Below are 13,276 nucleotides of genomic sequence, written 5' to 3'. Positions count from 1 at the left end.
TATTTAATATCTTAGAGGACTTATCCTATTAGTAACATAATAGGTCCCTTTCCGTTTTGTCTCTAAGGCTAGTTCCTTTTTATCTGATTTCAAATACATTTCTTGGCCCCTTATTTCATAAGCCATATATAAATTGGATTTGTCCTTTCTCATTTTACCTATTTTTCTCATGTTGCTTCTTCTACTTGAACCTTGTGTTTTTCTTTATCCTACCATAGTATTCTGGGGTCTGGGACAAATCAAATATGGTAGGATCATAAGCCAGCCCATAATCTGTCACTGCTTCTTAAAGCTGCTAATATTGATCTTGACTTTTCAGCCTTTAATTCTTTGATATTGTCATACAATTTTCTTTAGTCTATTTTTAATAGTCTGACTCATTTCTTTCTACCAGTCGGGAGGATTGCAAGTAGTGGGATATATGCAGTCCTTGCTTAATTCCCATGTTACTCATTAAGGCTTGAGTTACTTCACTTACAACTCTTCTTGTCATCCTATCTCAGCTGTTGTTCCATACCTATGGGCAATTTTCTTTAACAGCATTTTAAGAGTTCCAGCCACTGTACTCCTTTTAGGCAGAACCCATCCTGAAAAGATACTCATAGGAATAGATACTGATACCCTTCTTTAGTTTTCGACAATTTATCTGGATGATCCCTTTGCAGTATTTGCCAAGGTCCTTGGTTTAGCCGATGCAGTTGGCACCTTTCTTTTACTAGTCCACTTTTGCATCATTGCAGAGCTTATGCAGGGGTTTTTCTGTCCTCTTTCTTGCTGCATTTGGAGCCAAATACAAATTCTTTCCAGTCTTTCCAGAGTACCCTGTACTTCTTTACGTAACTTATTACAACAGCCTAAGAGAACTTGCTCTTGTTGAGCCAGCCATGTTATCCATCCCGTCTTCTCTTTTAGCTGATTCCTGGTTGGAGCTGCAGTAAACAAACTCTGAATCAATTTATCTGTTTGTTCACAAAATTGTTTCTCAGTATTGCGTTCAGTCTTTCCATGTACTTTAACTTCCTTTACGTATATTTTATTACCGCTCTCCCTCTAAGCTTGCAAAATAAACCTCCTGTTTTATTCATGGATGTCCCATTAAGTGCTTGCTGTTGCCTTTCTCCCTATCATTCATCCAGTATTTTATTCTATTATCAGCATAGTAGCTTTCTGTAGAGATATTGTGTAGAGGGGTTTGTCTGTTATTGACAGTCTCTAAGCTCCTTGGCATGATCCTTTCTCTAGCTTCCCCACTATTTGTTTGCTCATTCCACTAATAGCAGTATCTTGGATTATTTTCCTCCTTGTTCAAATTTAGCACTCCCATGAGTGCACATGGCTTATTACTGGCTTCCTTTAAAAGGATATCCCCGTTTAGACCCATTTCTTCTCTTTGTGCTCAAGAGCAGAGTATGAATAGACTGGGGTACAACTGGACTACGGAGGTGAAAGCCTCAAAGACCATCACAGCGCAGATTGACTCTAAGCAGGCTTTCTCATAACCAGAGAAATTTTGGTCCAGCCCTGGGAGAGGGGAGGACTCATATGCTACAGGGATCCATTTTCCTTCATTATTTTTTGTAACAGTACTGCTCCCACAGAATTGGTTTATGTTGAAGTTCTTACCACAAATAACTTTCCTTTGACTGGGAATTTTAATGCAGGAGCTTTTCAAGCAGCTTCTTTCATGTTAGATAAAGCTTTGTCTTGCTCTTTGCTCCAGCTCCCTTCCTGATTCTTTTTCTGTCATTTCCATAATGCTCTGCTATTACTAGCAAAGATGAATATACTACCACAAGATACTAATACAGTTATAGGTATGTTGCCATAAGAAATTGAATCTTCCCAACACTCTTCAGTGTTGGGGCTGATTAGTGTGTCTATTTCACAGAAGGCTTAACCTTTCTAGCATCTATCCATCTTCTTGTTTCACCAGTTCCAATTCCCAAACAGTTAACCTGGGGTTGCGTTAATTGTGCCATATTCAAATTGATTTTAAATCCCATTTGGTCTATTAATTTTAAAACTCAGCTACTTCCCTCTTTTACTTCTTTCTTCTGTAGCTGTATTCCCCCGAATATCATCTACATAAGACAATTTCTTTTCTTTGTCCTCAGGATATCATCATTCAAACACTTTCCTAACACAAGCATGTGCAGCAGGGCAGGTGCTTGGCCCTGTGGGATATGAGTAAAAGTATTTCGTTTGTCTCTTAATGTGAAAGCAACTCTGTAAATTGCTTCTTCCCCTGCATTTTGCCATATGGGCGTTTGCTGTGAATTGTGGGTGTGCTTTTGTGCCGCTAACTCTCCTAATTCATCCAGTGTCCAAGGAGTCTGACTCAGCCCTGGGGCTGCCAAGGAACAATGGAGATACCTGTGCTCCACTGGAGTGGGTGGCTGGTAAATGGTATAATGTCCTGCTGACATTCGAGCAGCTCCCCATCAGTTCATTAAAGACAGTCCCTCTTCCTCGAGCTTATGGACTGATGCTAATGCTGCCAGATGCATCCTTGTCTTACCACTCTGCGGGGCAATTTGATTAAATACCCATGATGGCATAATTAAATATTCATCAAGGAGGTGCCCAATGTGCAATGAAGCTGGTGGAGCACATGCTTTAAACAATTTACCACTGAATCTGCATTTAATCCAAAATCTGTAGCAGTTTCTCTAAGTCCTACACTCTACTGTTGTACTTTCTGTCAGTGGCTTCATATTTGCACCTACATGGGCAGTACTTTCTTTCATTTTGAAAGCTACAGCAGTTTGCTCTGCCGTACCTGTCTGCCCTGGGGCAGCACTTGTAGTCTTTGTGGGATATGCTGCTATTCTCAACTTCTCTTTCTTCTCCCATTTTCCCATATCATCCTTGAAATCATCTTCCTCTGCTGGCTCCTGATCCAGTTATCTCCACCACTTCCTTCAGCTACAGGAGTTATTTTTAATTTTTGCATCCCAATCTGCTTTTGCAAATGTCTAATTTTAGTTTTGCTTTTACTACGATCAGGTCCCTTTTGAGCTCTCCCTTGCTCCAGGGTGAATCACTGCACTATATATGTTAATCCCTATCCTTACTTCATCTGTTTTTTCCTTCTCATTTTCTAAATTAATCTGATTCTCTAATTGCCATTGCACTTCCTTATTGCCTTTTTGGGCCACTAGATGGTATTCCTTTTCTAAAGACAAACTTATTTCAAGTCACTTGATAGACTCTTTCAAAACACAATTTCCCCTTGAAGCAGCTGATATTCTGATGTTGCCTTGGCTCAGTCAACGCAGATTATTGCTGCTTCCCATACCAGTCTCACTACTGGAGGCACCGTATCCTCAAGTTTCCCTTCATCCACTCTCCCGTATCAGGGAACATTTGGTCTCTATCACCCATCAGCTTCCTGTGGGCTGGAGAGGCGCCCACAGCCCCTGCTGTAATCTCTGATATTGTGGGGATTTCCTGTAGCCCTCCAGTATTCCTGTTTTTAGGCTTTTTCCTCAGTTGTCTTAGATTTTTCCCATGCTTTCAATTTCATCTTAAAGTATCCCCTAAGTATTGTGCACAAAGCTGGTCAGATATGTCGAGTTGCCCTGAATGCGATTGCTCAGAAGAAAAGACTGAGGATCTATCCAGTCACACCCTCCACCAAAAGATGCTATAAATTCCCTTTACCTGACAGTGGAGCAGATTTGTAGGATTATGTGTCTGCTTAGAGCTAAGCATGAGTTCATGTGCTTTGGGTGGGTCATGGGAGACTTTATGCCATTTCCCTAGACCTCACCAAACGTGGCTGCAAGCTCTATAAAAAGTGACCTGGAGAAAGCCAAGGTGATGGGTCAGCCCAGGTTAAACCCTCCCATAGATGGAGCATGGGCCGGTGAGGGAGGAAGAAAGGAGAAAAGCCTTCCTTGGAGCCAGGCCCCACTGTACCCTCTGGTATCTGCGTGTCCCAGTGCCTCGCTGAGCAGTCTCTTGCTGTTGTCGCTGCTGCTGCTGTGGGTGGATCTGTCTGTCTGTCTCTCTGTGTAAAGAAATATGAAACAGAATTATTTTTCATTTTGGAATCGTGCTGCTGCTGACATGATATTAAGAATAAAAAAGATATATTTCTGGTCTAGCATCCTGCGTTTGGCTTCTTACATCTTTCTGCTGTCCAGAATCAAGTCAGCCGTCTTGCTTGCAGGCAGTACACAAAATCCAACCTGCGGCCTGTTACAGCAGGAAAGCCCCAGCTTGCACTCATGCAAAATGTTAACTTTTGGAGGTGAAAAATGGTCCTTTGTTTGCAGATGAGCTGATCTAAGCCTTTCTTTGCCAAGATATTACCAATTGCACAATTATGCATGGAACAGTAGTTGGGAGGTTTCTTTTAAATAGTAACGCACCAGGGGGTTTGCCTTTGCTACGTGCTTTCTCTCCCAGCATTTCTCACTATTTCTGTTCAGTTCCAGTAATGCTGGCCATGTAGGAACACCAGCGTGTGCACTGTGCCTGGTAACATGGTCTGGTTTGCATGTAACCAGGCTATGCAACGCCAATCCTTAATGTGTTGAACGCCCTTCTTGGAGTAACCCTGCTTGCTTAAGCATAAGGACTATTTTAGATGACCCAAGGCATCTGCTGCATCCATGTGGGAGTGGTGGATGGCATACAGGATGCCCAGGAAGTGGAATGCACCCCCGGAGACCAGAAGAGATGCCCAAGGCCACATAAGTGTTTGCTACTCCAGAGTTATCATTACATTTCAGGAAACTAATTCCAGTTAACTGCTGCTAACTTGGCTTTTACATGAAAGCCATATTCTTTCTCTGGTTAAATCCCTTCCAGAATCATGGACAGAAGTAGATTAATGCATTGCCTGCACAGGTCTGGACCATGCATGCAGGCACCCCAGCACCCTCTGAGAGGGAGTTTCCTAATTTAGGACTTGTACCGATACCCTGTATCTTCACAGTGCTTGTTAAAGTGTTACAGCTGTAATGAATTCATCTTCATTACATGCTTGGGAAGTAGAGGAGTACTTTTGTCCCTGTAAAAGGCTGACAGATAAAAGAAGACAGAGAATCAGAGAGACTCAGACCAGGCGCAGAGCCTGAAAAGTAATTACATGCCTAAACAGCTTTGGGAAGAACCGTCTAAGTGGCAGATCTGGGGCTTGAACCTCTGTCAGCCCCCTCAGGACCAAATCTTTCTTCTTGTGCTGTGATGGTAAGGATCAGAAGAACTCAATTATTTACAAATCCTATAGCCGCAGGTATGTGCACACAGATGCACTACCCCCCCGGAAACAGGAATTGATTCGGATAAGGCTGCGGCTGACCTGAGCTGTCATTTGTACTTCTAATCCAGCTCAAATCAGACTTGTTTTTTTCCCCCAGGGACCAGAAAAGGTACTGCTCTTTCCACTGCAAAGAATTTGTTTTCAGGTTTCCTACACTTGTTCATTAAGGTGTTTTGGGAAAATACAGGTTTTCTGGGGAAAAGAGGACCTCTGACATTTTTCTGGCATGGCAGAAAGCAGAAAATATCTGATAACTGATACCTGAAAACTGATCAGGAGGGGGGGTTTGTTGCCTTTTTTTTTGTTTGTTTTTTTTTTTTTTAACTGAATAGAGAGGTTTGCAGAAATTAGGTAAGGGATCCAAAACCCTATGTGACTGCACCCCAGATACGCTACCATATCCTTGCGGCACTCTCATTGTGCAGCTGGTAGGGTTGGTGGTGGCAGGTCAGTAAAATGAGTGTTTGGAGATTAGACATTTTTCAGACTTCCAAGTGTGTCTTTCAAATGAATGAGGGTTTCTTGATGTCTCTGTTAATGAATTCACTTAAATCATCTTGTACATGGTGTATAGCACCCTGGAGCAGCTTGAGCACATGCACATGATGATCTCCATACTGCAAGCCTCCCCCGATCCCTGTATGTCCCAGGGTGGTGCAGCCCACCCAGACTCCTTGCGCATCCCCTAAATCCTCTCCTCCAGAACTGTAGAGGGTTTCGGTCCTGATATAAATTTCCTTAAATCCAAAATACTCCCTCCAGCACAAAACAGCCACTATCATGTATTTCTGTATGTAACGTTCAGCAGTTTTGCTTGGGATGGAGCAACTGGCTTTGAAGCTCATGTGAAACGTAGGTTTGAATTAGACCTGAACCACAGTGATGCAAGACAGGCTGAGCAGTGAGCTGCAGCATTTGATAGGGTCAAGGCCCATCCTCACTGATTTTCCTGGAGAGATAACGATGCAAACATCTATTTTTTCACTCCTAACAATAGTTCTACTTGGTCTCTTTGCCATTATTTTCTCTAGGCACAGCAGGGTGAATTGATCTACAAAATATTTTCAGGGATGGTGGAGGATTAAGTATCTCACACAGACAGTTCAATGCAACAGTTGTTATGGAGAGAAAAACAGGGTGGGGTAAGGGAGTTGTTCATTTTCCTTCCACTAAGGTCAGCCTTAAATAACTCTCCCACCTCCCCTGGAGGCTGAGACAAGATAATAAAGACAAAAATGTCAGAGCAAAGCACGGGGCCCCTCTATTTACAGCAAAGGCCAAATCGCTAACCAACAGATCGGAGTTTGCATTCTAAACACCGATAAGCGGCAACTTTGAATTAACAGCCCCGGCTCTTCCACTGCTGTAAATCAGCCTGACCCCAACTGCCCGCAGCACCCCAGTGCCTACCCCCAGCCAGGGGCTCCCCAGCAGGAGAAGGAGGCTGCAGCGGTGGGCTCACCCCTCCCGGCCCCTGGAGATCCCTGTGCCTGGCTCCAAACACCCCCAGCCTTCCCCTCCACAGCCCCTTAACACTAACAAGCCTTATCAGTAGGATTTACACCTCCTTGTCTAGGAACCCATAGGCAAGCCTACAGACCAGTTACCGGTGTGCATCCAAATCCTTAAAGTAGCTTTAAGTGCTCAAAACAATCCATTTACCCTGTGATAATTAATGATATTGGACCTGGGAGTCCCCATTCCTTCGCAGGGGACATCACAGCACTCTACTGTGGGGTCCAGCCAACCATGAGCAGGGAGGGTGTCAACCCTTCCGCAAGTCCTCGCAACCTCCCAGCCCTGGAGGAGCATCCCAGGAGCCAGGAATCACCGGTGTAGCTAGTGATAACACCAGGAAGATGGATACCTGGGAGCAGACACTGCTCACAGGAGCAGTGGTGGGTTGGGTTTTATTCGCTGCTGGATGCTGTGTTCAGAAAGGCCCTTTGGCACAGAGCTGTGCTGGTCAGCGAACACCAGTTCCCATGTGGGTGATGCTGTGGGAGTGAGGGGGAAGGAGGAAGAAATCACAGCTCCTGTCTCAGGTCCCAGCCCAGCTGGAGGCATCCGAAGTGCTGAAGCTCAGAGCACCCTGCGAAAGAGAAGAAGTGAAAGACACCTTCAAGCCAAATGTCCTGGAGAAAAGTGATGCCTGGGGACAGTGGCATCAGGGCAGCGTTAGCCAAAACCTCCAAAAGCATCTTCATAGCAAAACAGGGGCTTTTAAAGTTGAGTTTATTCCAGAAAACAGGGTCTCATGTTTGAACTTGACATGAAGTGTGGCGCAAGAACGAGTACGTTGTTTCTCAATGTCCTGTTACAGTATCACTTGCAGACCCCAATTTTATTATTGGGAAAACTGTGGCAGATGTCCACAGTTCATCCACAGCTGTGGAGATGAGCAGTGGCAGAAAACACAGAAGCAACATGACCATTTATTTTCAATTCTTGAGACCACTTTACAGCAGGGAACATATCCAGTCTGAGCCACTGAAGACCATTCCTTCATTTTCCGGCATTTCTCTCTTTATTGCTTCGCTGCCCCAGCTGGTTTTAGCGCCCATCACTTTCTGCTATGTCTGCTGCTCTCTGGTGGCCTGCCCATGCTTTCCAGCATCATGACTGAGCCCCAGGTCTCCTCTATTTTACCAAAGGTTTATCCAGGTCATCCATGACTTTGTTTTCCAAGTGCTGCCTGTGATGCCACCGGCTGTGGAAGCCATGGTGGTGACACCGTGAGATTTTAGTTCCTACAGTTATGGGCACTGGAAGAAGCACCCTGATGGACTAATGGCCCCTCTCATGGTTGTTCCTGAGGGCCAGGTCAAGATCCTATTTGGTTGTTCTTGTGGACTTCCACGACATGAAGAAGGACAGATATAGTATCAGTGCTGAAAATGTGTATTTTTTAATTGGTGCTGATCAAGTTACTTTTCCAGCACTCCTCCACTCTGAAAGTTATTTGTTACTTTTGTTTTTCATTACTTGTCCTCTAGCAGTGTGTCATCACCTCTTCTAATGTTTCTCTATCTATGCCAAGGATTACTTTTGGGTCATTAATAGCCACAGATTTCATCTTCTCCTCATTGATAAACAAACTAATTTGTTCTGCTGAGTCTGCTAATAGCTGTGTCTAGGAACTATTAGCAGCTCTTAGGTGCTATTTTCTCCTCTACCTTCTCAAAAAATATGTGGCCAGTAATATTTTAACAGTGTTAAAAGAAGCATACGTGTTTTTTCCATCTATATTTATAACCTTGCATATGCTTTTCCCGAGATGGATGGGAAAGATTTTTGGGAGCTTTACTCTAGAGGTCATTAAATTTGGTCTATTTTGCTTGGGTAACTGTACTTGTATAGAGATTTGAGCCCACAGAAGCCAGGGAGGCCTGAGCAAGGTGCAGCCAAACCTATTTGCATGTTCCACGGTCCCCACAATCTGGGCTAGAGCAGGTCAGCATTTACCTGCCAAGAGGTGTTTTCTGCTCAGGAGGGGTGGCCAGAGGGCTTGGGCCACAGGAGGCTGTTCTCAGAACCACAGCACACCTGAGAAACTCCCTTATCTTCTGATGAAAGCTACTGACTCTGGAGCTGCTCCCTGAGCTGCGTCTCCAGAGGTGTGGATGTACTCAGGACCCTCTTTGCTGTTAGCATCTAATCCAAAGTGGGTCAGATCCGAAGTGGTTACACTGGGCTTTGGATTACACCCTCCATTTTATGAATGAACCCTTTGTGCTCTAAGTGACAAGATAATGTCCCTGGCCTGGAAAACCTGGAAAATTGTGAAATCCACAGTCTGGCAGGAGCGTCTCCCTTGTGCCTAATGTCTGGTGATGTGATGGGGCCAGCTCACATGCCCTGCACCCAGGCGGCCACCCAGATTAGTTTGTAGAAGAAGCTGAGATTACTTGTATCGCAGTGGGTGGCCCCCTTCTCTGCTTGCACAATGCCCCTTATAAGCAAGGGCATCTCTCATTGTGTGCCTCCAGATAAGCCACAGAGACTCACCCTTTGCTATAGCAGGCCCCTCTCCCTCTGGAGGCCATGGCAGCTGCCTCACCTGCCACATATCTTCGCAAGCATCACAGGATTTGGTTGTAAGTATTCCCATGATCACGGACCCTCTTTGGTGCCAGGTTCACATCCTTGCCCTTCAACTCACGCCACTGCCACTGGTGGGGTGGTCACACGCTGCCACTCCATGGGTGCTTGGACATGCCAAGGGGAGCACAGCTGCTGGAAACCACACAGAGACAAGGAGCACCAAGGATGCTGACTTCCCCACTCCATGCCATGCTGCCAGCTATAAGCAGATCAAAGCCTGGAGGCGACAATTGCTGGGTCCCCAATTCCCTGTGCCGTGTGAGAAGCTGCATTTCTGTAGCTCAAACAGCCCATATACTTGAATACACTGTCCCAGCTACACATCCCCATCTATCTGTGGCACCTCCCAGGCACTGGCAACCCCTAAAAGCTACTCTTGGGCATGCAGACTCCTCTGGGTGCCTCAGGCTGCTGGTGCAACACAGGGGTGCACGGGCAGGCAATGCCTCCTTGGTGCGTCCTCTGGGGCTATTTGTTTCACAAATCACCAAATTTGCCCTGCGGAGAAAAGGAGGCAGGCGGTCACTGCCGTGTTGCTCTCTGCTCTGCTTTCCCGGCAGCACACGTCTGGGGACGGGCAGAGCAGCCTCAGAGGTGGCTGCGGAGTGTGGGAGCAGTGGCAGGGGTTGCCAGTGGAGTTCTGGGGCTCCTGGGTGCTCTCCAAGAGCTTGCTTGTCTCCACACCTGACCTTTGCTGTCAGTAAAACTTGCACAAACTTGTAATTGTTAACTAGTTCCCCTGTAGTGGGCTTGTTATTTTTTCAGGACAGGGTTCGAAAATGCTAGACATCTACAGTAGTAAAGATTTTATTGTGCTGGCAACGGACTGTAAAACTTGATTACATGACACTGGGGATTGCCTAAACCTTGTTCCCACTGATGCAACCACTCGGGATTGGGGGGATGTGAGTGAAGGAGGTGGCTTCAAGTCACGTCTGGAGGTGGTTTAGCACGAAGGGCAGGAGTCAGGAGCAGCTCATTCCTACCCAGCCACTCCCACCCTTTGGCCAAGTGAGCCCATCAGGAACCATCTGGGGGGGTCATGGGAGGCATGCATAGCTGAAACAATGCATGAGTGTTTAGCCAGTCACTGCCTAATCACATGAAACCCATAAGGAAGCCCAGCCTGGAAGGAGTGAGCTGAGATTTTTCTGTAGGAAAAGCTTTTCCATCAAGAAACAGGCTCCCTGTTGGCCTTCTCTCTCAGTTCGCTGCTGACATGGGAGGTTTCCCCTCTAAGAAAAACTTTTCCACAGTTTATATCCGTTTTATATCCATTTATATCACTGACAGCATTCTTTATATTCCAAAGGACCATTTATGGTAGGAAAATACAGTTTCCAATAAATAATCAAAGTGATCGTATTTTTGAAGGGGGAAAAAATCATAGTAGGAAACTTCTTAAAAAAAAAAACCAAAATGGTTCTTGCTAAACTTAGAGCCAGTGTGATATCTTTTTTCCTTATAGTAAATCTTCTGGCTTATTTCTGCACCCAAACTACAGCGAGCCAAGAGGAATTCCTGAACACTCGGGTACAGTCAGCCCTTCCCCTGCTGGGCAGCGCTGCAGAAATGCCATGAGCTTTTCAAAGCTACCTCCAGTATTTAGTTAGCCAAGAGTAAGAGAAGCAATAGACTTGGCACTTCTAACACAAAATAGCCATTTTTGTTATAGCAGTGGTGTAAGCCCCAGGTTAGGGGGAAGACTAGCAGTGAAGCTGCCCAGAAGGGAGAAGATAGTGGATAGAACAGCCTCCTTACAGAGTCCTACTGTTAATAAAACATGATTTCAGGTGAGCTCAGATAACGTTCAAAAGTCCAAGAAGGGAAACCTTGAAGGACAAATCTTAGTGTGTGATTAACTTAGGAACATCCTGCTTTGGAGCCTTTCCAAGTTCACTGCTGGACTGAGGTCCATTGGACCTCACGCAGCGTGGTGACCACAGGAAAATGACTGCTACGGGGATCTGTGGGGTGATTCTTTAAGTTGTTCCCTTCATGTGAGATGCTCGGTGGGGGCTCTTTGCTTTGGAGGAGATGTGAGTAGCAGAAGGCTTTTGCTCCTGGCTTTGACAACATACTTCAATTGGGGTAAAATGCCAGGCTTCCCATCTTCTTCTGGTAGAAAGAAGGTCTGAGTAAGTGAATTCCCAGTACTCATATCTTGCTGAAACCTGAGACCCTCTTCATGGGTGTACCGCTAGGTCATTCAAGTACATCCAATATCTTTTTTGAAGGGGAGACTGAGATAATGTTACACAGAGTGCAGAAATGCTGTTAACTCCAGTTGAGCATCACAACCTGGATTTATTAGCAGGAGGCTGAAAGACCTACATGCCAGGGGGTGTAACTGATAACCTTGTCTCGCGTCCCTTTGAGCAAATGAATCCCCTCCCTGTATGCTCATCAGAGATTTAGCACTTTTCATGAGCCTTTTTGCAATCACAGTCATTTAGCAACCATATGATACTTCACACTTGAAGCCATGACAGGGACATATGGGACTTCTTGCCTCCTAGATGCTGATGGATGGAGTTGCTTTGGCTACTCAAGAAATCAAGGGTCTGGTTTAAGTCCCAAGGCATTCTGCTGATTTTAGTGAACTTTCTTCTAATTTATACTGTGTATGAGGAATCAGGCTTATACTAAGTTAAACAAGCAGCAGAGGTCAAGCAGATGAAAATGTCTCCTTTCCAGGGGTGCTGAGCACTTGTAGTCTCAAAATCTAGAGCGGAAGTTTGAAGATCGTCTCATCCCCAGCACTTAAAACGGTCCTTTTCAGGCTGGGAAAAACAAAATCAAACCCAACCCAAAACAACCCACAAACAAGCATACTTCAAGGAGAAAAATGAACAAGCATATTGGTGACAGAAAAGTCAGGCACGGAGATATCAAAAACATGGGGTAATGTTGTGAAAGAGAGAGAGAAACCTAGACCTGTTGTCAGAATCAGACCTGTGAAAGCAGTGGACCACCCTGGTTCATTGCCTCCTCTTAAAAGTGAACTTACCAGCCACAATGGAGATAATCAGCTACCTCCTGGCTTACACTGGGATTTACCAGAAATGTTTCTTGGTGTTGAAGACACAATTTCAGGCAGAGCCCCAGAAAGAAAACCTGAGCTCTCACCTGCAAATGGCAGAGACTCAATCTCTGCTCTGCTTAATCCCAAACAGGAATTTGCATGGGCACCTGGCAGATGAAGGAGGGGACCTGTCTTTCAGTGGGTGGAGGGAGAAAGACGTATTTTTTCACATACAAAACTTCAAATGCTCTAACTATGGCACCATGCTGAGCTAAAATGACCACCCAAACGTCTCTTGCTAAACGCAGATGTTATTTCTCCCCCAGCCCTAGCCGCGGACGTGTGTCTCTCACTGTGCACATGGCCAGCGAGTGGGGCTGCAGACAGCCTCAGCACAATAATGTGTTTTCCTTCTTCTAACACCTGACAGTGGCATGCTCTCACGACAACTTGGTCCCATCGCTGCATACTTTCCAAGGTGATATAAATCAAACAGATTAACATGTTTGCCTTTAATTTTACATTTTAGAAACAGCTGTTGAGCTACCTCAATGCCAGCAGTGTCTATTGCCAGCATTAGTGTCATTAGTAATCATTGTGGCTGTAATAGCACCATTATCTCCCGCTAAAAGGGTCACTGATGGCTCAGGACAGAGCTTCAGGGAAGTGAAAACAGGTCAGATGAAATGAGACGGAAACTGCAAACTGTTGCCTCTATCTTAACTTGCATAAGGATCTGTGGATGCTACATAGAGGGAAATTAATGTGCACAAGCAGCAAAAAATTTGGCTAGAGTGTCATTGAGGAGGTGGGGTTCGCACTAGCTCTTGTGTTATTTGGGCTAATGTAAAGCATATATATATGGGAAAGAGACA

Source organism: Lathamus discolor, chromosome 6 (assembly GCF_037157495.1).
Source record: "Lathamus discolor isolate bLatDis1 chromosome 6, bLatDis1.hap1, whole genome shotgun sequence".
Lineage (NCBI taxonomy): Eukaryota > Metazoa > Chordata > Aves > Psittaciformes > Psittacidae > Lathamus > Lathamus discolor.
The sequence above is the reverse complement of the archived record's forward strand: the minus strand, read 5'-3'. Positions refer to the sequence as shown.